Consider the following 25,834-nt stretch of genomic DNA (forward strand, 5'->3'; position numbering starts at 1 on the left):
GAATTTTAACTTTTAAAACTCTAGGATGTGGAATTAAAGTTTGTGTGAGACTTTACAAATTCCAAAACTTGAGGGCAAGTTTTGAACAATTCATAAACTTTTGGATATTAATAACTTATGAGTTTTAATTAAGTGTTTAAAACTTTTAATGAAGAGTCTCTTGGAAATCCATAACTTGAGGACAAGTTATGAAGTCCATAAAAGCATTTATTAGAAAAACTCTTCAAAAGTGGAACTTATGACTTCTTAAAAAAAACATTTAAAAGAAAAAACTTTTGGAATTCCATAACTTGAGGACAAATTATGAATTCCATTGAAACACATTAAGATCAAGAATTAACTAACTAACAATTTGCAAATAATTCCTATGATCTAACAAAACTCATATGAACATGAACATCCACATTAACAATTTCAAGAATCATATGAACACATATAAACTTGAAATTTTGATTATAACTTTGAAGTTGGTCCACCATCATCATTACCACATCAAAAACAGGTTTTATGAGTCCAAAACAGTTTAAGGTAATGATTCTAGACCAATTCCAGCACCAAAACTCGAAGATATGCTGTCTGGGGGTCCAACTCGTCGAGTGCATGAACCAACTCGCCGAGTTGGATGAATTTTGTCTTGGACTCGTCGAGTCCCTTCATGGACTCGGCGAGTCTGCTGTGCAGACAGCACATAAACTTCAATTTTCTGCAATTTGCATCAAGTATTCAAGAAAACAAGCCTAGGCTCTGATACCACTATTGGGTTTTGAGCAATCTCACACTTCCTAAATGTGCATGCAACCCTAATAAACCTTGGATCTATGTTTTCTTCTAAAATACATGCAAATAATAATTTCCAAGGTTTCTTCCTAACTAGCATAGCATAAGGATCATGAATCATAAAACTACTAGTAGAAATACATACCTTTTGATGGTGGTTGATTGCTTGGAGTTTGAGAGCCTAGCACCAATAATGTGAATGCCTAAAGTGGAATCACAAATCACCACAAACTTGGAAAACCTTGAGAGAATAATATGATTATGTAGAAATCGGCCACCCTTAGTTCTCACACAACTAGTGTTTACCCTTAAGCCCTATTTCTTGCATCATATGCTTCTTTATATAGTGTGCATGGTTAGGGTGAAACCCTAATAACCCATGTCTTTTCCTTTCCAAGGATCCATGGGTTAAAAGCTCCATGGATCATCCATGGACTTCCATATTAGCTTAGCCCATTAACAAATGAGTATTAGCCCACACTATATAAAATATAATAGCCCATAATTTAATCAGTCTTCTTTTTAATCTCTAAATTAATTCATAATTAATTTAAGACTAAAACTAATTAAATAACATGACTTCATATTAATATATTATAACTTATAATATATTAATAAATCGTAAACATACTATTCTCATAAGATTATCCATATAAATTGTTCGGGTGAAATGCAACCCAAATGGACCATGCCGGGTCGGGTCAAGTATATACCAAATAAGTTATGGACTTAGACACCTTATCCAACAGAAGCAATCCTTGAGGAAAGTACGGATAGATGTGGAAGGTAGTATGGGCCCATATTACTGGAAGCAGAGGATCCGTACTCGAGTCAAGGAGGGTCGAGATGGAACCAGGGAACATGGAGAGTATGTGAGACCTCTCGAGAGCATGTATGATCCTAACGTTTATGTGTTTATTTTCAGTATGGTGACCACACGACATGGAGTAGGAGGTTTAGGATCAGGATCAGGCTTGGGTGCAGGATCCGACCAGGTTGACGACGGGCTACACGAGTTCATCACATCTGAGATCACGAGAGGTATCCTTGAGTCGACCCCGGTTATTTTCGGTTCGATCAAGGAGGGGATTATCGAGCTGAGGGAGGATCGCCTTCGATTATTCAAGTGTAATTTGGCGTCTGGCCAGGTGGGTACGCGTACACTGTCCTTCAAGGATTTCAGAGGGAGTGGTGCGCCAGATTTTCACGGGGTGAGGAACTCCATTGCTGCCAGGAGATGGATCACAGACATTGAGTTTACGCACTTGAGGAGCTTTTGCTCAGAAGGGTCGAAGGTCCACTTTGCTGCGGGATATCTGAGGGATAGAGCTAGAGACTGGTGGGAGTCAGTTGGTGAGTTGTTGGGAGCCTCAGCCGTCAAGGCTATGACGTGGTAAGATTTCATGACGAGATTCAGGGCTGAGTTTGCGTCGGCTGTGGAGCTTCAGCAGTTGGCCAAGGAGTTTTTGGATATGAGGCAGACGACTTAGACGGTGGCGGAGATCACCGGCAAGTTCATGGAGAGGGCCCTGTTGGTACCCCAGTATGCAGGGGATGAGGAGATGCGGAAGACCCGCTACCGTGATATGTTGAGGGCTTATATTCGGGAGCATGTTAGCTATTCAGCCAGCCCGACCCTAGAGTCCATGATAACCAGGGTGCAGGAGACGGAGCTCGATTTGGAGCATGTCAGGAAGAGGAAATCAGACACTGAGCAAGTGACAGGGGTTTTGGGGAAGAAACCCAAGGGATCTAACGTTAGGTCGAAGGGCCATCCAGGCCAGAGCCGCTGCAGGAAATGCAACAGGCCGCATGAGGGAGCTTGTAGAGCGGGATCGTCGAGCTGCTACAAATGCGGCAAGACGGGGCACTTTGGCAGGGATTGTACTGCCCTCGCCCCCACAGTGCAGATGTCCAACCTGATTTGTTTCCATTGCAATCAGAGGGGCCATAAGAAGGCCAACTACCCTAGATTGACAGCAGTGACAGCAGCATCGCCAGCAGTGGCACCGACCCAAACGTCAGCATGTTTCACGAATGACCGGAAGGACAAGGTAGAGACTCCAATGGTGCGGAGCTGAGCATTTCAGTTGACAGCCGAGGAGGCACGCGCTGCACCCGATGTGGTGACGGGTATGATTTCTTTCTTATGCTTTTATGTTATGTCGTTGTGATTTTGATATGATATGTATGTGCTCTGTTTAGGATCATTCCATGTGAACCCCGTTCAGGTATTTTTGATTCGGGTGCTACCCGATCGTTTGTCACTCTTGCGCTTAGCAAGAAGTTTCTTGAGTCTTCGGGCATGTTGGATTTCCCTCTAGAGGTCGAGATTGTGGATGACCGGTCAGTGCGAGCATCATAGGTCTACCGAGATTGTCTTTCGAGGCTATTCGAGGAGCGTTACCTGCTAGATCTAGTTCCCATACCTTTGTGAACAGGTTTCGCTTGATGCTATGACCGGTTTGCTTAAAGGTGCTTTGGTACTACTTGTGCTTGGCACATCAAATCGTGTACGTTCATTAAGTGGTTCTGCCACATACCTACCCTTCACCATCTATGATGTTTTCTGAGATAGACCTTCTGTTTCATCGGCGTTATCAATCGTTGCTGACCAGAAAAACTCATCACAACCATCAGCATTATCTTCTTCTATTAATGTTGTTAGTTCGGTTGTCTGTTGTTGAGGAACTCCTTTAACTGTATAAACTTAATTTGGAGTTGTTTGGACCTTTTGATATACAACAGCTTTTTCCTTGAGGACTTTAATCTTGTCTTTTGAAGAGCGAGCGAACTCAACAAAGTATTCAGAAATAAGATTTTTATTGGTTTCGGGTTCGCTCTTGACAAATTCAGAATAGTCCACCTCATCTTCTACAGATATTTCACTCATATCATCATCCTCATTAAATTCAGAAGTATTTTCAATATCAATTTTGTTTTCTGAACTCAACTTGGCATTCAAAGAGTCAAATTTCTGTACAGTTTCGGTTTTGATTTTTAATTTGTCATTTTCATCCAACAAATTTTGAGCATGTCCTTATGGTCTTTTGAATTTATGAAGGACTCTATTTTGTCAAGACCAATTTTGTAAGAGGGAGAGATATCATCAGAAAAAATAACGTTTTCACAGTTGTATGCATCGACATCGATTTCATCCTCCTTGAACTCAAGGAAGGGTAAAATCATATGATGTATCTTCTTTCCTATATCACAATTAAGATGCAATTGAGTAATGTTGGAATATAATCTTTTAGCAATCAAACAAAAAACATTTCGTTGTTTCAAAAGCTTTAAATTATCTCTTTGCAAATAAATTGTTTCATACCTAGACCTAATCAACTCTTTCTCCTTTTGCTCCATCCACATACGCCTCTCCTCACTCTTCGATGATACCCTGCTGACTTGATCAAGTAAGTTAGAGTTTGTGACGCGAGTTTGAGTTAAACTACCACTTATACTAGAAAATTTAGATTTTAATCCATTTAGTTCCTTTTCATAGTTTGTGATGGGGATATTTAAAGAAACAAGAATAGATTGTACCTTCTTGATCAACTCATCACATTCGTTGATCTGCACACTAACAGGTTTTGCTGCAAAAAACCTATCTTCACGATCTTTCGCTTCATCTAGTCCCCCATCAGTATTATAACCTCTCATTTATGATACCACAGAGGTCACCATCAGACACTTTCCAGCAACATTCTCTTCTTTTACCAACAAAGCCCTGCCATGAGTGGGCTTGCTCACTTGTTCATCTTCAGAATCAGTTGACCAAACTTCGACCCCGCCAACTACATCATCAACAGTATTTCCCTGCACAATTAGAGCATTCATAGTGTTATTAGATCCAGCTTTCTTCTTCCTGATTTCCTCCAACTGTCGTATGATATTTGCTTCCTTGTCATCTTCGTCATTCTTTTCAGACTTCTTTATCAACATACAATCTTTGGCAAAGTGATTTTTGCCTCCACAGTAGTGACAATTAAAACCTAAGTCACTCCCAACTTTAGCTTCCTTCTTTGGTTCTTCGGTCTGAGAAACACTCTTTGGTTCCTCCTTCACCTTCTCAGCACTGTAGCTTCCCTGTCAATTTCGGTTCTTATTAACTGGGAACCTTCTTTTGATGAACTTATTTGGATTTGACACCACTAAAGCAAAATCTTCACTTGTTAGGTCATATTTAGAAAGATCTGAATCTTCTTCTTCTTCAGCAGCATTCTTTACTTTGGAGATTAGAGCTAATGACCCCATGCTAAAAACCACGTTCGTTTCTTTAGTCACTGCATTATCATGTGACTTTAATATCCCCACTAGTTTTGCAAGAGAATAAGCCTTGAATTGTTCGTGTGCCTTCACAGTTGACACCACAGCCATCCATTTGGTTCTAAGGCCATTCATAAATGCGACCTTTTGTTCAATGACTTTCCTTTCTATCCCATGCTTTATCATCTTACTAAGGAGATGATTAAAGCGATCGAAAGCTTGAATAAGCTTCTCTTCAGGCTTCTGCTTGAAGTCACCAAATTCTGAGAGCAATAAAATTTGGATGGAATGCTCAAGATCTTCATCCGTAGAATATAGTTCCTTCAACTTGTCCCATATCTCCTTCGTTGTTGTGCATGAACATACCAACCGAAACGTGTCCGATTGTAAAGCAAACCTAATCATCCTTAAAGCATTGATGTTGCACTGAAACTTCTCCTTCTCATCTTGGGGTATGTCTTTCACATCATTAACGAGTTGATTATACTCCTTTTGACTTTTGACAACCCTTGAAGTGCTTGAATGAGCGAATGGGCCAACTGTAATCGCCTCCCAGATCAAGTATCCATTGTCTTCTGAACCAATCACGTAGTCTTCAAAGTGATGCGTCCAGACCTCATAATCTTGAGTGTACAATATGGGAATTCTTGTCGCCGATCCTATGTTGTTGGAGATATTGATTGGGTTTGACTGGGAATCATCCGTGGACATGACGATGTTTGTTCAAAAACCTGCTTAAGATCAGACTTATAAATAACGTTAGTGTAAGATCGATAATTAAAGAACTACGTCAATAGAGAATGACGGCTCTAATAATATCAATCAAAAGCGGAAAAACCCTAAGATCTTCTTCAACAAAAGAGATGTGTATGGATTACACAGTCTCCTGCTCTGATACCAATTGATGAGTTAAGAAACTCTTAGATCGATTAGATCCACACCAAGTTAAACAATAAAACAAACAAACAAACACTGAAAACACAAGATGGAATCAAAGTAATGCTTAATGATTCAAATGTAGTCATGCCTTTGCAGAGCTTGACTAAGAACTTCCACTGTAGAGGCGAGCTAGGGTTTGTAGTACAATTCAAGAGAATAATAATGAAAGGGATAATTACTAAGGATGTATGCATGCACCTTAAATAATAAAGCCTAATGAAATAATCACGGTTGGACAGGCCCAAACCGGATAACAAAACTGGGCTAAGGACCGAGCCCAAAGATGCAACACTTCTTGACCCAACATAGCCCATTAAAACCGTGAAGGCCCAAATAAAAGCCCATTTGTAGAAATTTTCACTTTTGGCCCCTTTTAAATCTATGAATATCATAAAGATCCATTTTGGTTTAAAAGTGACTCTATTGGTTCTATCAAAAAAAAACCGTGGGTTAACATGAGAACCTCACTTTTTGTTTATTTTGTCAAAATTAGCCTTCTTATGCAAAGTTCTTAGTTTTAAGTAACTTGTAAGTATTTTAAAACCATTTCCTTATAAGATAAGTTGAAATGAGTGTTATGTTCTACAAATAGCATCATCTTTTAGTAGATCTTTAGGTTCATGAAGTTTACAACACATAATCACATATATATCATGAAAAACACACAAAATCATGCATACACACATAGATCTACACAATACAACTTGTATTCTCCCCCAAAACATAGTAAAAACCGAAAATATGGGGTGTGAAGTCACTTTACTTTGAAGATTTCGGTTCTTGATGAAGATTAGAGGAGTTTTCGGCTTTACAAGCTCCCTTGTAGAGATTCTTCGAACTTAGGGTGTTCTAAGGGACAAGAATCACAAAATGGAGTGTTTAAGAGAGTGAATCTTAACAAGAAATGAAATCAAATCAATTTAGAATGATGATAACTTACCAAACTTAATGATTCTTGAAGTAGAAGTCTTAGATTTTCTCAAACACCACACAATTTTTAGAGTAAGTGGAAGGAAATTCTTTGTGTTCTTGAGAGGATTTTGTGACAACCCGAAATTTCCATTCGGTCAAACCCTAAAAGTCAATCACATTTTATTATAAGTTAATATCATTATTTCTTATTTTTTTAGCAAATTTAAAGTTCGTTTGATTATTTTAATATTATTCTTTAAACGAACGGTTGAAAGAAAGTGTCGTCTCGGGTTTTGAAATTTAAAAACCGCAAACACCTCGTGCCTTAGAAGTTCACGGCTAAACTTTTATGTTTGAGCCGAAAAATCATCCAAAAATCGTGAACTCATGCATAAGTATGAGTTTACTCCCCAAAAGCTAGTCATTTTATGTTTACTCCCCAATCACCAAAAGAGTAAACTCAAAAAACCCTCTCAAGTATCATCCTAGAATTAAATCGAGATCTTCAAACTTGTAAGTGTTCTAGCCATTTCAAGTTGATATAACACTTAATTTAGTGTTTGTGCATCTATTCATCCATTCATTTTTGTGTTTGATTAGATTTCCAAAAACACCAAGAACACCAAGAACACACATTAAGTGTTCTTGGACTTTTAGCATATGTCAAGCTTCCTTATAGTAAGTACTTCCATCCTTGAGTCCTATTAAGTTAGTATTACATGTTAGCATCAAGAAAATATGCCAAGAACACAAGGAATAAGGTGTTCATGGTCCAAGAATGTTCTTGGGCCGTAAACACCAAGAAAGGCACCAAAGTGTGCCTAAGTCCTTAATCTAAGCCCTAGTTTGATGTTTAAGCCTTCCTTGATATGTTTAAACCTTCCCTTGATGTGTTTAAGACTTGAAAAACACCAAATTCCTCCATTTTTATGTGTTTACGGTTTGGGGAACTCCCAAAACTGTAAACACCCTAAAGTATGTTTATTTGGGCCATATTCCTTCCTTAGGCCTAAAAACTAACGTAGACAATTACCTAGATGAGTTAAGGACTTGAAAACATAGCAATACCATTTTCCATATGGGTTTACAGTAGTAAACCCAAAAAAAAATGACCATGAGGCCGTAAACTCCTCAAAGGAGAGTTTTGTTGCCCTAGTCCCTTCCAAAGGCCAAACCACCAAGTAGAAATGCTTCAAAGGACTTGTAAAACCTCAAAACAACATATGGTCTTAAGGAGTAGAGTTTACGACCGTAAACCCTACAGTTTACTGCCGTATATTCCTTGGGTAATGTCACTAAAACCGTAAACTCCAAAGGAGTTTACCCTTGAACTCCAAACACTCTAGCTTTGCCCTACAAACCCTTGGATGCAACCCTTGTGATCTTTAAACACTTAAAACAAACTGTTTTCAAGTTCTAGTGTGTCCCAACTTAATTTATTAGTTATAAATTGGATAATTGGTTATATATATGTTCATTATATGATAACTAGGCCCGTGCGTGTGTACAAGTCTCCGTTTGTCACCTAGCATCGTACCCGACACTTCAATCCAATCCACTCACTACAGGTGAGTTCATACCCCTTTAACTAACCTGTGACATCCCCAAAATCTCAGCCAGAAAAGACCGATTTCATTTATGCTTTCTAAACATTTTCAGAGTAAATCCTTTTGGTTTTAAAAGAGATGCGGAATTTGTTCCCAAAAACAAAACATGATAAAATATATATTTATCAAAACATTTCATAAAGAAATATGATTTCGTTTCATAATCAAAAGTCGGCATGTCATGTTCCGATACAGATCATAAAGCATAAACGATAGCATTACAAGTCATTCAACAAATATATACATATACAAACTTTCAAACAAACAACTTGATAAATCGCCCATCTTAAGCTCTTGCGCCACTTCCTATAAAACAAATCAACTGAGTGGGTTAGGCTTGGGAGCCTGGTGAGCATATAGGGTTTTCAAACCCACAATAATTATATTTAATTACAACAATCAACAATAAACCCGATTACCCATTCCCGTTATCCTCACCTTCCATTCCTAAAAATAACGTCTATTATAAGGAACCTATTTCAGGATTTTCATCGGGACGGACATTACTGCAGAGGAGCTTCCTCAACAATAAGTGTCCTAAAGGCAACCATGTGGGGGATAGAGTACACCGGTGAACACGTCGTTCACAACACCTACAAGTAATGAGCCTGCTAGTGTTCCACATGACAGTCTAGAATAGTCCGTGGTCGTCATCCATACTCTGCTGAATGACTAGAATAACACCAATAAAACCGAGGCCTCTCATCGGTTTATTACACACCAATTATCTACCCAAGTTCTATCCAACATATTAGTAGATAAAAATATACATTTTTATACATTGTTTAAAAACCTGTATAGCATCTTAAATCAATACATATTCCACATAACAGATGAGGCATACACACATAACACGTATTTCATAGAGAATATATCAGATCTATGAGATAGAAGAGAGTGAATATACATTCACACCTATAACAACAAATATATATACACGTAGCACGTATTTTATTCAAATACTTCATAATATTGTGTTGGAGTAAAAATGACTACACACTCACTTGATGAGAAGATGATCGGGCAGCACTACGGCTTGCAGAAGAGGTGTTTCTCCGTAGATCTGGAAGATCTTCACAAAAACCGGGCTCCTCGCGGGCAGGGCTTTGGCTCGGAAATAACGCTCTTCGGGATTCTCGGGGCTTTGGATCTTACTTCGGGGCTTCGGGGTATAAATGGCACGTAAAACGAGGCAAAGACTAGAGAGAGAAGGAGGAAATTGTAAAAAGAAAAGAGCTGCCTTCGGATCCCCTTTTATAGAGGGTGGACCCTCGCATGTACGCGGGGCGTACGCCTCGGATCGTAAGCACATGCGTCATCAGAGGTACTCGAGTGTTGGATTCGTCATCCTTCGCTGTACGCGGGGCGTACATCAGTACACGGGGCGTACTTCGGATAGGTCGGCTGACTCCCCTTCGGATAATATCGGAGGTTTTAATTTAAAAATAAATATTAAATATTTAATAAAGTTCAAAAATTCATATCTCCTTCATACGAACTCCGTTTTCGACGTTTTTATATCCACGCGTAGGTGAGACTACGCTCTACAACTTTCGTTTAGACTTCGTCGGCTAATTTTGAATTTTATTTTTATTATTTACTTTTAGAGGATCAGGACAGAAAATTTCGTTATAAATTCATAACTTCTTCGTTTCACGTCCATTTTCGCTTAACTTTTTATCGCTTCGATACCAACAACAAGATCTTCGATTCTCGTTTAGATTGCTTCGGCTAAAAACCGCTCGATCTCAAATCGAGTATTCGGGCTGCATACTGCCACGTCGAAACTTCAGAAAATCATAACTTCCTCATACGAAGTCAGATTTGGGCGTTTTATATATATTCGGAAACCTCGTTTCAACTACTACAACTTTATCCAAAGATATCGAGTTTATTTTACACTTAAATTTTGACGCTCATTTTATTCTTAATTTAATTTAAATTATAATGATTAAGAAAACACACATAATTCACAAATAATACATTCTTATTATTTCAAGTTGGGTTACAAGGGTAAACCTAGACTATTACATTGCTAAAAATAGCAAGCCCAGAAATACGGGCGTTACAATTCTCCCCACCTTAGGATGATTCCATCCCCGGAATCACACATCAACAAACAAATGCAGATAGCGACTCCCCATGTCACTCTGCGTCTCCCAGGTGAGATTTGGCCCATTCGTGTGTTTCCATCGGAAAAGCACTAACTCAACCATCTTACGTCGCAATTTCTTAGTCTTTCGGTCAACGATTGCCTCTGGTTCTTCAATCAACCTTTTGTTCTCATCGATCCTCAACTCCGAAAGTGGAATTATGTCGGGAACTTCTCCCATGAATTTCCTCAAGTAACACACATGAAAAGTGTTATGAATTACATTCAGTTCTTCTGGTAGTTCAAGCTTGTAAGCTTGGTTCCCAATCCTCTGAAGAACTTTGAACGGTCCAATAAACCTTGGACTTAATTTTCCCCTTTTACCAAATCTTATAAGTCCCTTCCGTGGCGAGACTTTAAGCAAAACCGAATCTCCAATTTCAAAAGTCGTCGGTCTTCGCTTTTTGTCAGCATAGCTCTTCTGACGGTCCTGAGCTGCTAACATTCTTTCCCTAATTATTTTCAACTTTTCAGCAGTTTGTGATGAGGATTGTTATCGAGATTTGAGAAAACAAAGTTTGATTTCAGTAATTGCAGATTTAGAACACGAAAAGTAAATATTAATCATATCTCATATTGATAAAGACTGATTACAACATAAGCAGAAAAGAGATATTTGTTACCAAAAAGTCTCTCTCTACTTTTAACCTCAATCCCTATTTATAGGGAACATGAGTGTACAAAAAATATACTAAGTCTAGACATTTCACTTCGTATAAAGATGACTTAGTAAAATAACATAAAATGCGAAACTATACAAAACACTATATTCGACTTTTACAATTCTACATCTACAATCTCCCCCTTTGTAAACAGTCAAAGCTATTCATCCCATAAGATTTTGAACAGCTGAGTGGATTGTCTTTCGCATTTCTCCATACCAGGAGATCACCTTCTTGAGATCTTTCTTGTCTCCTTCATTGTTCTTCTTGCAATTGTTCTTCTTGCAATTGTTCTTACGAACAATAAAGTGCGTATATTGCGAAGAATTATATCTTTCCACCTCTGAGACTTTAAACAAGAACTTCTTAGGTTTCCCGTTTGTATCTCTTCCTGAAAACACCATGCCGAAAGGTTTCAGGCATATTTCCCCAACAACATATTTCGATAATGCTGATTGAGATAAAGTTTCTTCCCAAGGAACTTTCACTTCTCTTCCTAACACATTAGCCAGTTCTTCATCTGTAAGAGCCAAACAATCGAAGTAATTGTCGATGTATGTCTTCACATGTACGAAGCCTATCTTGAACATTTCAGTCTCAGAGCCTTTGAGCTTATTTTCTTCCATATGCTTCAAAATCAGAGCCACTTGAATTAAATCATTGCAGTTCATCAAAGGAAAATCAGCTACCGTGAAGTCATACTGCTTGTTGTCTGCTCGGATAACAAAATAACGAAAATTTTGAAGCATGTCTTCAAACAATACTCTTTCCCACAACTTTTGACTCTATAGTTTCGTAAGAGTAAAGCTTCGCAGGATCTCCTTTGTTCATTGTGGGAGGATCACTTGCCCTCTGCCTCATAATGCTTTGTATTTCCTCATTCTTTCCAACTCTGCTTCAGCCTCAGCTTTCTTCTCCTCCTTTGATTTTTCATACAATATCCCTTTTCCTTTTCCCACCATATCTGTTTGAGGTTTTGAACTTGAACCTCCTTCTTTTTCTCCAATAACGATTCCTTTGGCAATCGCTTTTGTGGTTATTGTAGTTGAGGAAATTGGCTTCGTAAGTATGGGAAGAGTAGTTTTAAGATGAGTAGATATAACTTTCCCAACTGTCTTCGCATCCTCTTCTTTACTTAAGCTTTTCTCTCCCCCTTGCACCCCTGTGAAAACAGGTGGGGCACTCCTTGGTAGTAAAGAAGTAAAATTGGCAAGTGGAGCAAGAGCTTTCTGAATTGCTTGTTCTAAAGTATTAATCTTTAGAGACAAGAACTCAGGAGTGAGAATTTGTGTTGTTGAAGATTGCAAAACCACCATTTTAAGCTCAGTCATCAACTTGGTCAGCTGATCAAACTTCTGCTTTGTTTCTTCGTTATGGAATCTGAACCGTTAAAACCCTTCGCATGGAGTCAAGGCTCTTTCACTTTTGGGATGTAAAGTGAAGTCATATGCCAGATTTGCAAAATCATCAGTCTGAGTTGGTTTTACTCAAAACCTCAAGGATTTCGTGTGTGCATTGTGCTAATAGAATAAGAGGAGAAACAAAAAATTTGGAATTTTGTGATGTCAAAAAAAATTGAATTTGACATGAATGCAGTTAAACCCCAGGCAAAGGTTGCTTCATTAATCATCAAGAGAGATAATCAACTGCTTGTGTAGTTTCCTGTGAATTACAATCGAATACTTGTGGAGAAGTATCGAAGGGCTTCTTTTTAAAAGACATTTTGGATTGGTTTGAAATTTCATTACATATCAGCCTTAACATAAGGTGAGAAATTGTAAATGAAATTACTTGTTTGACCAGTGTAGTCAGTGACAAGTTGGCTTGTGAAAATATTTATCATGACTAGGATTTGCGAATAAAACTTACACAGAAATCATATCCAAAAGAAAATTTGTTCTGGATCTTGTTGGGTAACAAACATTGTTGGTTGTGAATATTTGATCAAGGCCACACATGCGAATTGAATATGATTTGAAGTTTCGAAATTTTTGATACTGAAACAAAGGTTTCGAAAAAATCTGGAACAAGGTTCCCCGTCAATTCCTTAAGGTTTATGATTTTTGGGTTTCACTTCCATCACAGACTCATGATGTTAGATCATAAACACAGGCTTGTGATTTGTCTAGGTTTTGATAGGTTTGATCAAAGACCTCAAGGACAAATCTCTTCAAAAATTTGGAGTGTAAGAATTGTTTGGTATAAAAAGATTGGATAAGAATCGAAGTGTACCTCTGTTATAGTGGACAAAACAGAAAACTCTTAACTCATTTGAGAAGAGTAAGGTAGCTCTTTTTGACTTATGCGAATATAAGCCTTTTTGGGAAGAAATTTTCATGTGATAATTTCATTAAGGCTTTATTTTCACACATAGAGTCTTGTTGAGGCTTTTGGTCTACATACAGCAGCATGCTTCTAGGGACATCCTAACTAGTTTTTAAAAGAAATTTAATACCTTCCCATAGAAACACATAAGTATGACATCTTCGCATTTTAGCCCTGTATTAAATTCTCAACACACAAAGTTTAAAGAACAAAGAAAACAAAAATATTTTTGTGATTTTTGAATTTTTTTTTTTTTCAAAATTAAAGAACATAACAAAAAAAATAAAATCTTTTTGGATTTTTAATTTTTCAAAATTAAAAACATAACAAAATAAAATCTTTTTGGATTTTTAATTTTTCAACATTAAAAACATAACAAAATAAAATCTTTTTGGATTTTTGATTTTTCAAAAGTTACAAAAAAAATACAAAATTAGTCGTAAACCTTACCTTAGTTGTTATGATCTCAGATGCGAAAAGATGTGGATGCGAAGCCATGCGAAGCCTCTGAATGAACAGTAACCTCTGAGCAAATTTGACTCATAACTGCTGAACAAGATTTTTATGCATGAGTTTTTGAAATTGAATTTGCATTAATCATCCCCAAACCTGCTAAAATTCTAACAAATGATTTTTCATCAAGAGGTTTTGTAAAAATATCAGCAAGTTGTTCAGTTGTTTTAACAAAATGAATTTCAATATTCCCATCTTCCACATGATCTTTGATAAAATGATACCGAAGAGCAATGTCTTTTGTCTTTGAATGTTGTACTGGATTATGACAAATGCGAATTGCACTTTGTGAATCACAATACAAAGGAATCTTTTTCATGTTTATGGCATAGCCACGAAGTTGACTCTGAATCCAAATAATTTGCGAAGTGCAAGCAGCAGCAGCAATGTATTCTGCCTCAGCGGTTGATATAGCCACACAAGTTTGTTTCTTTGATTGCCAACTCACCAACTTCCCATCCAATAGTTGACATCCACCACTCGTACTTTTCCTATCCAAAGTACATCCTCCTAGATCAGAATCTGAAAAAGCTTGAATGAAAAACCCCGTTTTCGCAGGATACCAAAGTCCTAAACAAATTGTTCCCTTAAGATAGCGAAAAATATTTTTCACTGCAGTCAAATGAGGTTCTCTGGGATTAGCTTGATATCTAGCACAATTCCAAACCGAAAACATAATATCAGGTCTACTTGCAGTTAAGTACAATAAAGACCCTATCATGCTTCGATAAAGTGTTAAATCAACAGCAGGAGCATCTAACGAAGGAGTTAGTCTTGTTCCTACTGCCATTGGTACTCTGAGTTTCGTGCTATTAGACATTCCAAACTTTTCAAGCAAGTTCTCCGTATATTTTTCTTGATTGATTAAGATTCCATCCCTGTTCTGTCATATGTTTAAGCCAAGAAAATTATTAATTTTTCCCATCATGCTCATTTCAAACTGACTTTTCATTAGATTTTCAAATTCAATTGACAATGCTGGATCAGTTGAGCCAAAGATAATATCATCAACATAAATTTGAACAAGCATTAGATGACACCCAACTTTATTGCGAAATAATATGGGGTCAACTGATCCTTGTTTAAATTTAGATTGTTTCAAGAAATTTATAAGTATTGTGTACCAGGCTCTTGGTGCTTGTTTTAATCCATATACAGCCTTATCTAGGATGTAAACATGATTAGGATGTTCATGGTTTATAAATCCTGGTGGTTGTTCAACATACACTATTTCTTCTAGTTCTCCATTAAGAATGCACATTTAACATCCATTTGATAAACATCAAAGTCTTTGTGAGCTGCATAAGCTAAAAATATGCGAACTGCTTCAAGTCTTGCAACAGGTGAAAATGTTTCTTCATAGTCTATCCCTTCTTGTTGCGAATAACCTTTAACTACTAGTCTAGATTTATTTCGAATAATATTGCCATCTTTGTAGGTTTTGTTTTTAAAAATCCATTTTAATCCGACAATTGAAACATCAGAAGGTTTAGAAACTAATCTCCAAACCTTGTTTCGTTCAAATTCAGCCAGTTCAGATTGCATAGCAACAACCCAATCTGAGTATTCCATAGCGTCCTTTACTGTCTTTGGCTCTATTTTCGAAATAAAAACAATAAACATACACAGTTCTTGGTTCGCATTCAGTACCTCATTTTTCGCACGAATTTGAGCTCTTGTCAACACACCATCTTGTGGATTACCAATTACCTGTTCTTTTGGATGATTTCTTGTCCATTTCTCAAGTGGTGGAAAATTAGGATCAAATTCTAATGGTGCATCTTCATACATATCTTCATTTTCAGATCCTGCAACAGAAAATTTATCATTTAGGTCATGAAACTCATCATTTTCATCAACATTAATTGTCTCTGTTTCATCATGCTCCCCCTCAACATGATCTTCATCTTGATGCTCCCCCTCAAAATGATGTTCCTGTTGATTCTGCGAATGCTCCCCCTCAACTTGATGATTCATAATTTCATTCTCCCCCTTGAAAGTTGGCTGACTATCTTCATGAATACTCGTATGCTCCTCCTCCATACGAATATCATGCGTACTTTCACAAGTTATCGATGTTGTAGTTATTGTCGAATCATCAGTATGTTTTGAGGATTCTGTTGTTTGATTATCAGGAGCATTATTTTCTGCGTCAATTGCCCTGTCAGGAATTCTGAAAATTAAGTCATAATCAAAATCATTGATTTCAGAATTATCAATTTGAGTATTTGAATCCACAAGTATTGATTTATTTTCAAATTTACTATCCATCTGTTTAAGATAGTAATCATCAAACGTTAAATTGAAAGTTTCTTCAACTTTTCTAGTTCTTTTATTAAGCACTCTGTATGCAACTGAATTCTGTGAATATCCTAAGAATATGCCTTCATCAGCTTTAGCTTGGAACTTGGACAAATTATCTTTGAGATTTATGATAAAGCACCTCCAACTAAAAACATGAAAGAATTTTACATTAGGTTTCCGATTATTGATTATTTCATATGGAGTAACATTGAATCTTCGATGAATGAATGATTGATTCTGAGTAAAACCTGTCGTATACACTGCTTCTGCCCAAAGACATTGAGGTAGATTCGCATATGTTAACATGGTTCTGGCTGCTTCGTATAGAGATCGATTTCTTCTTTCAACAACACCATTTTGTTGTGGAGTATATGGTGATGAGAAATTATGCGAAATGCCTTTGCTTGTGAGAAAATTATCAAGAGTTTGATTTTTAAACTCAGAACCATTATCGCTTTTAATTTTTCGTACGTTCTTTTTCAGACTAAGTTCAATCTTTTTGATAAAATCAATCATCATCTGAGCAACTTCAGATTTCAACCTGAGAAAAAAACACCCATGTGAATCGAGAGAAATCATCTACAACAACTAAAATATACCACTTTTTATTGATTGTAGCAACAGTCGACGGTCCACATAAGTTAATGTGAAGAAGTTCCAATGCTTCTACGATTTTTGAATCTATCACAATTGGATGACCTTTTCGATGTTGTTTTCCTTGTTCGCAAGCTGCACACAAAGAATCATTGTCAAATTTTAGTACTGGTAACCCTCGAACTAAATCTTCAGTGACAAGTTTATTAATATTTCGAAAGTTCAAGTGTGACAATCTTCTATGCCAAAGCCAGCTGAGATCATTAGCTGCTTTTGATAGTAAACACACAACAGGTTTTCCCATAATTGGTTTGATGTCCAGTGTAAACATATCACCATATCTTTTGGATTTGAGAAGTATTTCATTTGACTTCGCATTTGAAATGATACTTCCATCTTCATTAAATACAAATTGATTTCCAGTACCAACAACAAGTTGTGACACTCTTATCAAATTATGTTGAAGTCCTTCAACATAAGCAACTCTGTTCACAGTGAATTTTCCATGTGTGACTTTCCCATAGCCTTTCACTTGACATTTGTGATTATTCCCAAATTTGACTACTCCTACATTTTCCAAGCTTTTATAATCTCGCAAGTTTTCCTTTCTTCCAGTCATATGACGAGAGCAACCACTATCAATATACCATTTCGAATCATATTGCTCGTCACACATCACCTGCATTTATTGAAAGAATTTAGGAACCCAAGACTTGTTGGGTCCATCATCAGCAGAATGAAACAAATTCTTTGAATTTAAAAACCATGTTTTCACTTTGTTTGTGACAGAATCCATTATATCAACATCATCAGATCTAGATATTGAGATATAGTCATTCAATAGTTTTGGATTTCCATTGATTGTAATCTTATCCTTCACAACATTCACATTTTTGATAACTGGTTTCCATTTTTGAACTGGAACTTGCGAATGATAAGATGATGAACAAGCAGTGGAAGAGTTATTTGCGAACTTGTCAAATGCATTCTTGATTTGTTGCTCTGAAAACTTCCCACTTTGATATTTTCTTCCTTTCCCTTCAAACTATCGATTGATTGTACTTACATCAGATTTTCCTTTTGTATATGAAACTTTGGTCTGTTTTGAAACTGAAGGATTTGGAAAATTTGGTTGTTTTGGTGAAAATTTTATTTTTGCTTGAGTTGAATCTGTCAATCTTGATGAAGTTTTTTTGAATTTGCCAACATTTGGAAACTTTTGATTATTTGCAAATTTTTGCGAATTCTCAAATTTTCGATTGTTGTCATATTTGCGAACATATGGACTTTTATCAACAAAATTTGTTTGTTTATTATTGCTCTGAAATTTTGATGATTTTGTTTTTGAAATTTGTTCTTTTTCATCTCTTGGTTTGTCATTTGACACAACTTGCCAGAATGCTGCTTTTCTTGCTTTTCTTTTTGAAACATTATTTTCTGTTGAATAATTTCCAATCATCAATTTGAATTCATGAGAATTTAATTTCACTATAGCCTTTGATTTTTCAACTTTTTCAAAAACTTTGTTTGGTTTTTCACCTTTAACCACCCATTTTTGTAATGATTTTTGTTTTTGAAACACATAAATATTTTGAGTTAAATTGTTTTCTTCTGTGTTTTGATTTGCGAAAAAACCTTCTGTGGTTGACTTTAGATTATCTTTTTCAATCATTTTTGTTGAATTCAGGATGAACTTTCTCAGTATTTCCAGTAGTGACAAAAACTTGATTTGGAAAAATGGTTTTATCAGTACATACAAAATTTGGATATACCACTGTGTTGGTTTCCAAATAATGTGCGCCTTTGTCATTTAAAATTTTATCATATTCTTTTGTATCTTCAAACACTTGATCAACCACAACTCGTTGAGGTGTTTCATTTGATTCTTTCTTTTCTTCTCTGTTTTCTTCATTATCATCAGATTTCCAGCTTTCAACTTCCACATTATCAAACTTACAATGTTGTGAAGTTAAAGGTTTATCAATTTCATCCTCTACTATCGAATCAACAATAATTTCTTTACCTATAATCTTAGATGTGATATTAACTATTGACAATTGAGAACAATCTACCTCTTCTTCTTCTATCGCACTGATTTCACTCACATTATCTGAATTTTCATCAATATCAGCATAATTGAATTGAGAGGCAAGAGTTGAATTTTCTGTTTTCTTTAAGATTTTCATTTGTTCACTCTTTGTCAAACTTTCATTGACAATGCTAACTAACTCATCAGCATTTAGAAATTCATCAATTTTGACAATACCATATGTATATCTATCATCAGGTATTTTGTCAAATTGAGCAATTGTACTTTCACAATCATAAGAAACAACATCAATTTTTTCACGTTCATATTCAAGAAAAGGTAACAGTTTCCTATGTTGTTATTTGCTAATGTCAGAAGAATGATGTAAAGCAGTTAATTTTGCATATAGCCGTTTGGCAGAATTACAATATATGTTTCTTTGTGCTAGCAACAACCTAACATCATTTGTAAGATTATTCCTATCACAATCTATATTTTTGATCTGCATTTCAAGTTTTTCTACTCTGCTCCTCTTTATTTCTAATTCTCTCCGTGTCTCACCTAGTTGCATATTTAATTTTTGAGCTTCAGTACTAGCAGACAAAATAACATAATCAAAATAAGCCACAGTTTCATCAAATGAAACAATTTCAGCATCATAAGCAGATAAAGGAATACTAAAAGATTCAAGTATTGCACGTACCTTGGTTGTCATGGGTGATTTGTCCGTGGATTTGGATATGAAGCACCTTCCTGAAATTTCCCCTTCGCAATCTTCAAAACTTGCGAACATTGCTCCATGTGTGGGATGCCTCATTTCCTCGTCATCAGATCCTGAAGACCAGATCTGATACGTACCACTTTCTTCATTATCAGTTTCACCTTTCGCAACCAAAGACATTCCTTTGGCCTTAGCACGTATCTCTTCAATCTTTTTAGAGTAGTATGCTTCATCTTTAACTTTTTCCTTCTTCTCTTCTTTCTTTCACAACATGCAATCAGCTGCAAAATGATTCGCACCATTGCAGTAGTGACAGTAAATTCCTGAATCACCTTTCAGCATCTTCACTTATTTCGCATCTTTTTGTTTCTCATCAGCTTTCTCCAATTTCTTCCACTCCACCCCTCCAGTTCTTGTGACTGCATTCTTCACATCACTAGCCTTTCCTTTTGGATTAAAAGGCTTTTTGAAAAACTTCTTAACTCTGTTGTTTGAATAGAATGTCACAGCTTCATCATCAGAGTTCATAAAAAATCCTTCATCATCTGAACCATCTTTTTCATTAACATCAGTTTATGTTACCTTTGAAACAAGAGCCAAAGAACCTCCAATACTTTGTTTAGATTCTTCATACATTTCTGAAACTTCACATTCATGTGTTTTCAATTGATTGTAAAGATCATTCAATTTAGTTGTATCAAAACTCTGTTGATTCTTAATCATCAGGCTCACACTTCGCCATTCCTTGCGAAGACCCATAATGAAAGTTAAATTGAACTCCATGAGAGACCTAGTGATTCCATACCTATTGCAGCGAAACATAAGCTCATTTAGACGATCATAGTAATTTTCAAGAGTTTATGCATCCTTTTGTCTGAATTCCTTCAGTTCAACTAGACATTGCTTCACAGAGTTGATCTTCGTCTTTTCGCTACCTTGATACTTCTCTTTTAGAGTGTTCCAGATCTCCTTGGCTGTTTTACAACTACGGATGTAATTGTACACCACAGGAGGTAAAGCACCTCTTAGTTCCCTCATGCACCTCTTTTCATTATTCTTCAAACATTTTTGTTGTTCAGCAACATTAGTAGATGTAGTAGATGAACCAATTTGTTGAACATTAACAGGAGCTTGCACTGTTCCATCGATACAATTCCAAAGTTCTTCATGAATTCCATTTAAGTAATCTTCTATTCTATCAGCCCACTGATCATAATATTCTGGAATTAACATCGGAATTTTGGTTGAAGAACCAAGCAAGTGAGAGAAGGAAGTCATTGTATTCATGTTGATGTTCGCCATTGATGAACACAGAAATTTTCAGAAAGCTTAAAAAACTTGATGAAATTGAGAATTTGATCAATTGAATTGATCACAGATCACTAATCGATTACTCGATTTAACAATTCAAAAACAGAATCAATTCAAATCAGAAGATCAAATATGATTTTCAAATCCAAAATGCACGGAAAATTTTGAGTAAAGTTGCAACTTAAAAAGCAAATGATTCTAACATGAAAATCAGATCGAAGCAGTTCGAATCCTGATCTGATACCAATTGATGAGAATTGTTATCGAGATTTGAGAAAACAAAGTTTGATTTCAATAATTGAAGATTTAGAACACGAAAAGTAAATATTAATCAGACCTCATATTGATAAAGATTGATTACAACATAAGCAGAAAAGAGATATTTGTTACCAAAAAGTCTCTCTCTACTTCTAACCTCAGTCCCTATTTATAGGGAACATGAGTGTACAAAAAATATACTAAGTCTAGACATTTCACTTCGCATAAATATGACTTAGTAAAATAACATAAAATGCGAAACTATACAAAACACTATATTCGACTTTTACAATTTTACATCTACAGTTTGATGGACTATCTCCGGCCCCATAAACTGCTTTTCCCCAGCCTCAAGCCAACAAGACGGCGTACGACACTTCTGTCCATACAATGCTTGATAAGGTGCCATCTTAATGCTCGAGTGAAAACTATTATTATAGGAAAATTCTACCAAAGGTAAGTGTTCATCCCAATTACCAAGGAATTCCAAGGTACACGCTCTCAACATATCTTCAAGTGTTTGTATCGTCCGTTCGCTCTAACCATCAGTCTGCGGATGGTAAGATGTACTTAAACACAACTTGGTACCCAATTCCTCTTGTAGACTTTTCCAAAATCGTGAGGTGAAACGGCTATCACGATCTGACACAATCGTTAACGGAACACCATGAAGCCTCACAATTTCCTTCACGTAAGAATTCGTAAGTTTTTCCATAGACCATTTCTCCTTGGCTGCTATGAAATGCACACTCTTAGTGAATCGATCAACGACCACCCAAATCATGTCGTGACTATTCTTTGTTCTGGGCAGTTTAGTGACAAAATCCATAGCAATGTCTTCCCACTTACCCATAGGCACAGGTAATGGTTCTAAACTCCCGTATGGTTTCTGATGTTGTGCCTTGACCCTCGCACAGGTCACACACTCTGCCACATACTTCGCGATGTCGAGCTTCATCGTCGGCCACCAATAATAGGGTTTCAGGTCCCTATACATTTTAGTGCTACCGGGATGAATCTAGTACATGGTTTTGTGAGCTTCTTCCATTAGAAGATCTCTGACTCCTCCTGTCTTAGGTATCCAAATCCGATCTTGGAACACCTTCAGTCCGTGACTGTTTACACCGAACACCAACGTTTTTCCCAAACGTTCCTCCTTCCGGTCATTATTCTCAGAAGCTTCGCTTTGAGCTTTCTTTATACTTTCCAAAATAGTCGAGACAACTTCAATTCTCAACGCTCTTGGCCTTCTCCTTTCAAGATTGACTTTCCGACTGAGAGCATCAACAACAACATTGGCTTTACCGGGGTGGTAAAGTATCTCACAGTCATAGTCTTTAAGTAATTCCAGCCAGCGTCGTTGCCTCATATTCAATTCTTTCTGACCAAAGAGATATTGGAGACTCTTATGATCAGTAAAAAGTTTGCACTTCGTGCCATAGAGGTAATGCCTCTATATTTTCAGAGCGAAAACTACCGCTGCCAACTCCAAATCATGAGTCGGGTAGTTCTTTTCATGCTCTTTTAGCTGTCGAGATGCATACGCGATCACCTTATCTCTTTGGGTCAAAACACAACCCAATCCAAAACCAGACGCATCGCTATAAACGACGAAGTCTTCAACTCCATCGGGTAGAGAAAGTATCGGTGCCTCGTATAGTTTCTTCTTTAGCTTCTCGAATGCTTCTTTATGCTTATCACTCCAAGCATAAGTAGCTCCTTTGTGGGTCAAAGCTGTTAATGGACTAGCGATCGAAGAAAAGTCTTGGATAAATCTTCGGTAATATCCGGCTAATCCTAAAAAGCTTCGGATCTCCGTGGGACTTTTCGGTTGTTCCCACTTCATCACAGCTTCAATCTTTGCTGGATCAACCATTATTCCTTCCTGGTTGACCACGTGACCCAAGAATTGGACTTCACGAATCCAAAAATCACATTTGGAGAACTTCGCATACAGCTTCTCCTTCTTCAAGACTTCCAACACTTCTCGCAAGTGTCTACCATGCTCCTCTTGGCTTTTCGAATAAATCAGAATGTCATCTATGAACACTATCACAGATTTATCAAGGAACGGGTTACAAACTCTGTTCATTAAATCCATGAATGCTGCTGGAGCATTGGTCAGTCGAAACGACATAACCAAGAACTCATAGTGTCCATATCGCGTTCTGAATGCAGTCTTCTCAATATCCTGCTCCCTTACCTTCAGCTGATGATATCCTGACCTTAGATCGATCTTTGAAAAATAACTTGAACCTTGTAGTTGATCGAATAGGTCATCAATCCTCGGCAACGGATATCTATTCTTTATTGTTGCCTTATTCAGCTCTCGGTAATCAATGCACATCCTCATGCTTCCATCTTTCTTCTTTACGAATAACACCAGAGCTCCCCAGGGTGATGAACTAGGTCTAATGAAACCCTTGTCCAATAACTCCTGAAGTTGCATCATCAGCTCCTTCATCTCCGTCGGAGCTAATCGATAAGGTGCTTTTGCAATCGGCGTTGTTCCGGGCAACAAGTCAATACGAAATTCCACTTGTCGATCAGGCGGTAATCCAGGAAGATCTTCGGGAAATACTTCCGGATAATCACACACAACATGAATATTTTGCATCACATTCTTTTCCTTCTTAGCATCGATCACGAATGCTAAGTATGATGTACATCCCTTGGTCAAACATTTTATGGCTTTCATTAGAGAAATGATTCCAGAATTTACTCTATGTTTATCTCCGTACACCATAAACGATTCCTTTCCAGGCGGATGCAATTTCACTATTTTCTTCTTGCATAAAATTTCGGCATCATTGGCGCTAAGCCAATCCATTCCTAAAACGATGTCGAAACCGTTAAGTTCGATAGGCAATAATTCCTCGTGGAACTTATTCCCATTCAGATCGATTAAGATGTTTTTCATACGATGGCTAACAGGTACAAACTTGCCACTAGCAACTTCGACTAATAAAGCATTATCTAGTCTAACAACAGGCAAAGCTAGTTTTCTACCAAATTCGTGCGATATAAAGGAGTAGTTGGCTCCAGAATCAAATAAAATTTGGGCAGACAATTTGTTAACGAGAAAGGTACCTGAAGCGACATCAGCTTCATCTTTGGCAGCTTCCAGTGTCATCTGGAATGCTCTCGCCTTTGGCTTTGGCAGAATGTTGGGTCTTGCTGCTTCCTTCTTTTTCGTACAATCTCTTGAGATGTGCCCCTCCTCACCACAACCATAACAAACATTCTTGGTGAAGGTGCAGTCGTTGGCATAATGCCCTGGCTTTCCACATTTGAAGCATGTGGTTTCCCCGCCACACTTCCCATGATGCTTTTTCATACACTTGTCGCACCATTTCGCCTCTACCTTTCCTCCACTTCCTCTCAAACCAGATTTTGAGAATTTACTTTTCTTGCTGGACCATGAAAATCCATCGATTTTCCTTTTCTCACCAACCTCTGACCTTTCCAGACCCTTTTCTCTGATCTGGGTTTCAACATTTCTAGCGGCCCAGATGGCAACTTTCAATGTGGTTGCTTGTTTAACCATTGGACCATAGTCTGCTGGTAGTCCAAGGGCAAACTTGTTGACCTTAGAGAGTTCTGTTGGTACCAAATATGGGATAAACTTCATCTTTTCTGTGAAACTTGCAGCGTATTCAGTAACGCTCAATTTCCCTTTCTTCAAATTCTGATACTCATTACTGATTTCCAGAAGGTCCTGCTTGGAGCAGTATTGCAGTTTTAGTTGTTCCACAAAGTCTTCCCAAGACATTTTGCTTGCTTCTCCCTTGGGCATAGAGTCGGCTAACAGCTTCCACCAACTCAATACGCCAGATTTTAGCAGAGGGATCGCAAGAGCGGTCTTCTGCCTGTTGCAGCATTCGCAACTTTCAAACATAGTCTCCATTTCGGAGATCCAATCCATAACTTGCACTGGCGTCAGGCTTCCGGATAGACATGGTGGTTTGGACGCCATGAAATCCTTGTACTTACACCCATGCCCATCATTTCCTCCATACTGGTTATTGTGTCTAACCATTGGTGGGTTGTCTTGACCAATAATCCCACTAAAGTTTTCTCCTTCAGACTGCCCTCCATTCTCCTCGGGCTCTTCTATCTGAATTGACGGTTCTTCATGATTCTGCCTAAGCAGGCATCTTGTTTCTTCCATCTGACGATCCAACATCGTTTGAATCATCATTTGTACACCAGCCATTGTTATCGGCTTAGGTGCAGCAGCTACGACAGGTACATGTTGAATTACAGGCGGTTGATTCCTGTTTTCATCAGCATTTCCAACTCCGCTTCTTGTTCTCACCATTTTTGATCTATACACCGAATAAGGTGAAATTTAGATCTTCATTCACGATAAGATTTCAATTCATTATTCGTACTCCAAACGATTACATGCTAGTTCTAATATCGTATACATACGCTTAGAATCCTAAACACATAAACCTTCAA

Source organism: Lactuca serriola, chromosome 1 (genome assembly GCF_051521515.1).
Source record: "Lactuca serriola cultivar US96UC23 chromosome 1, Lser_US96UC23_V15, whole genome shotgun sequence".
NCBI classification, from domain to species: Eukaryota; Viridiplantae; Streptophyta; class Magnoliopsida; order Asterales; family Asteraceae; genus Lactuca; species Lactuca serriola.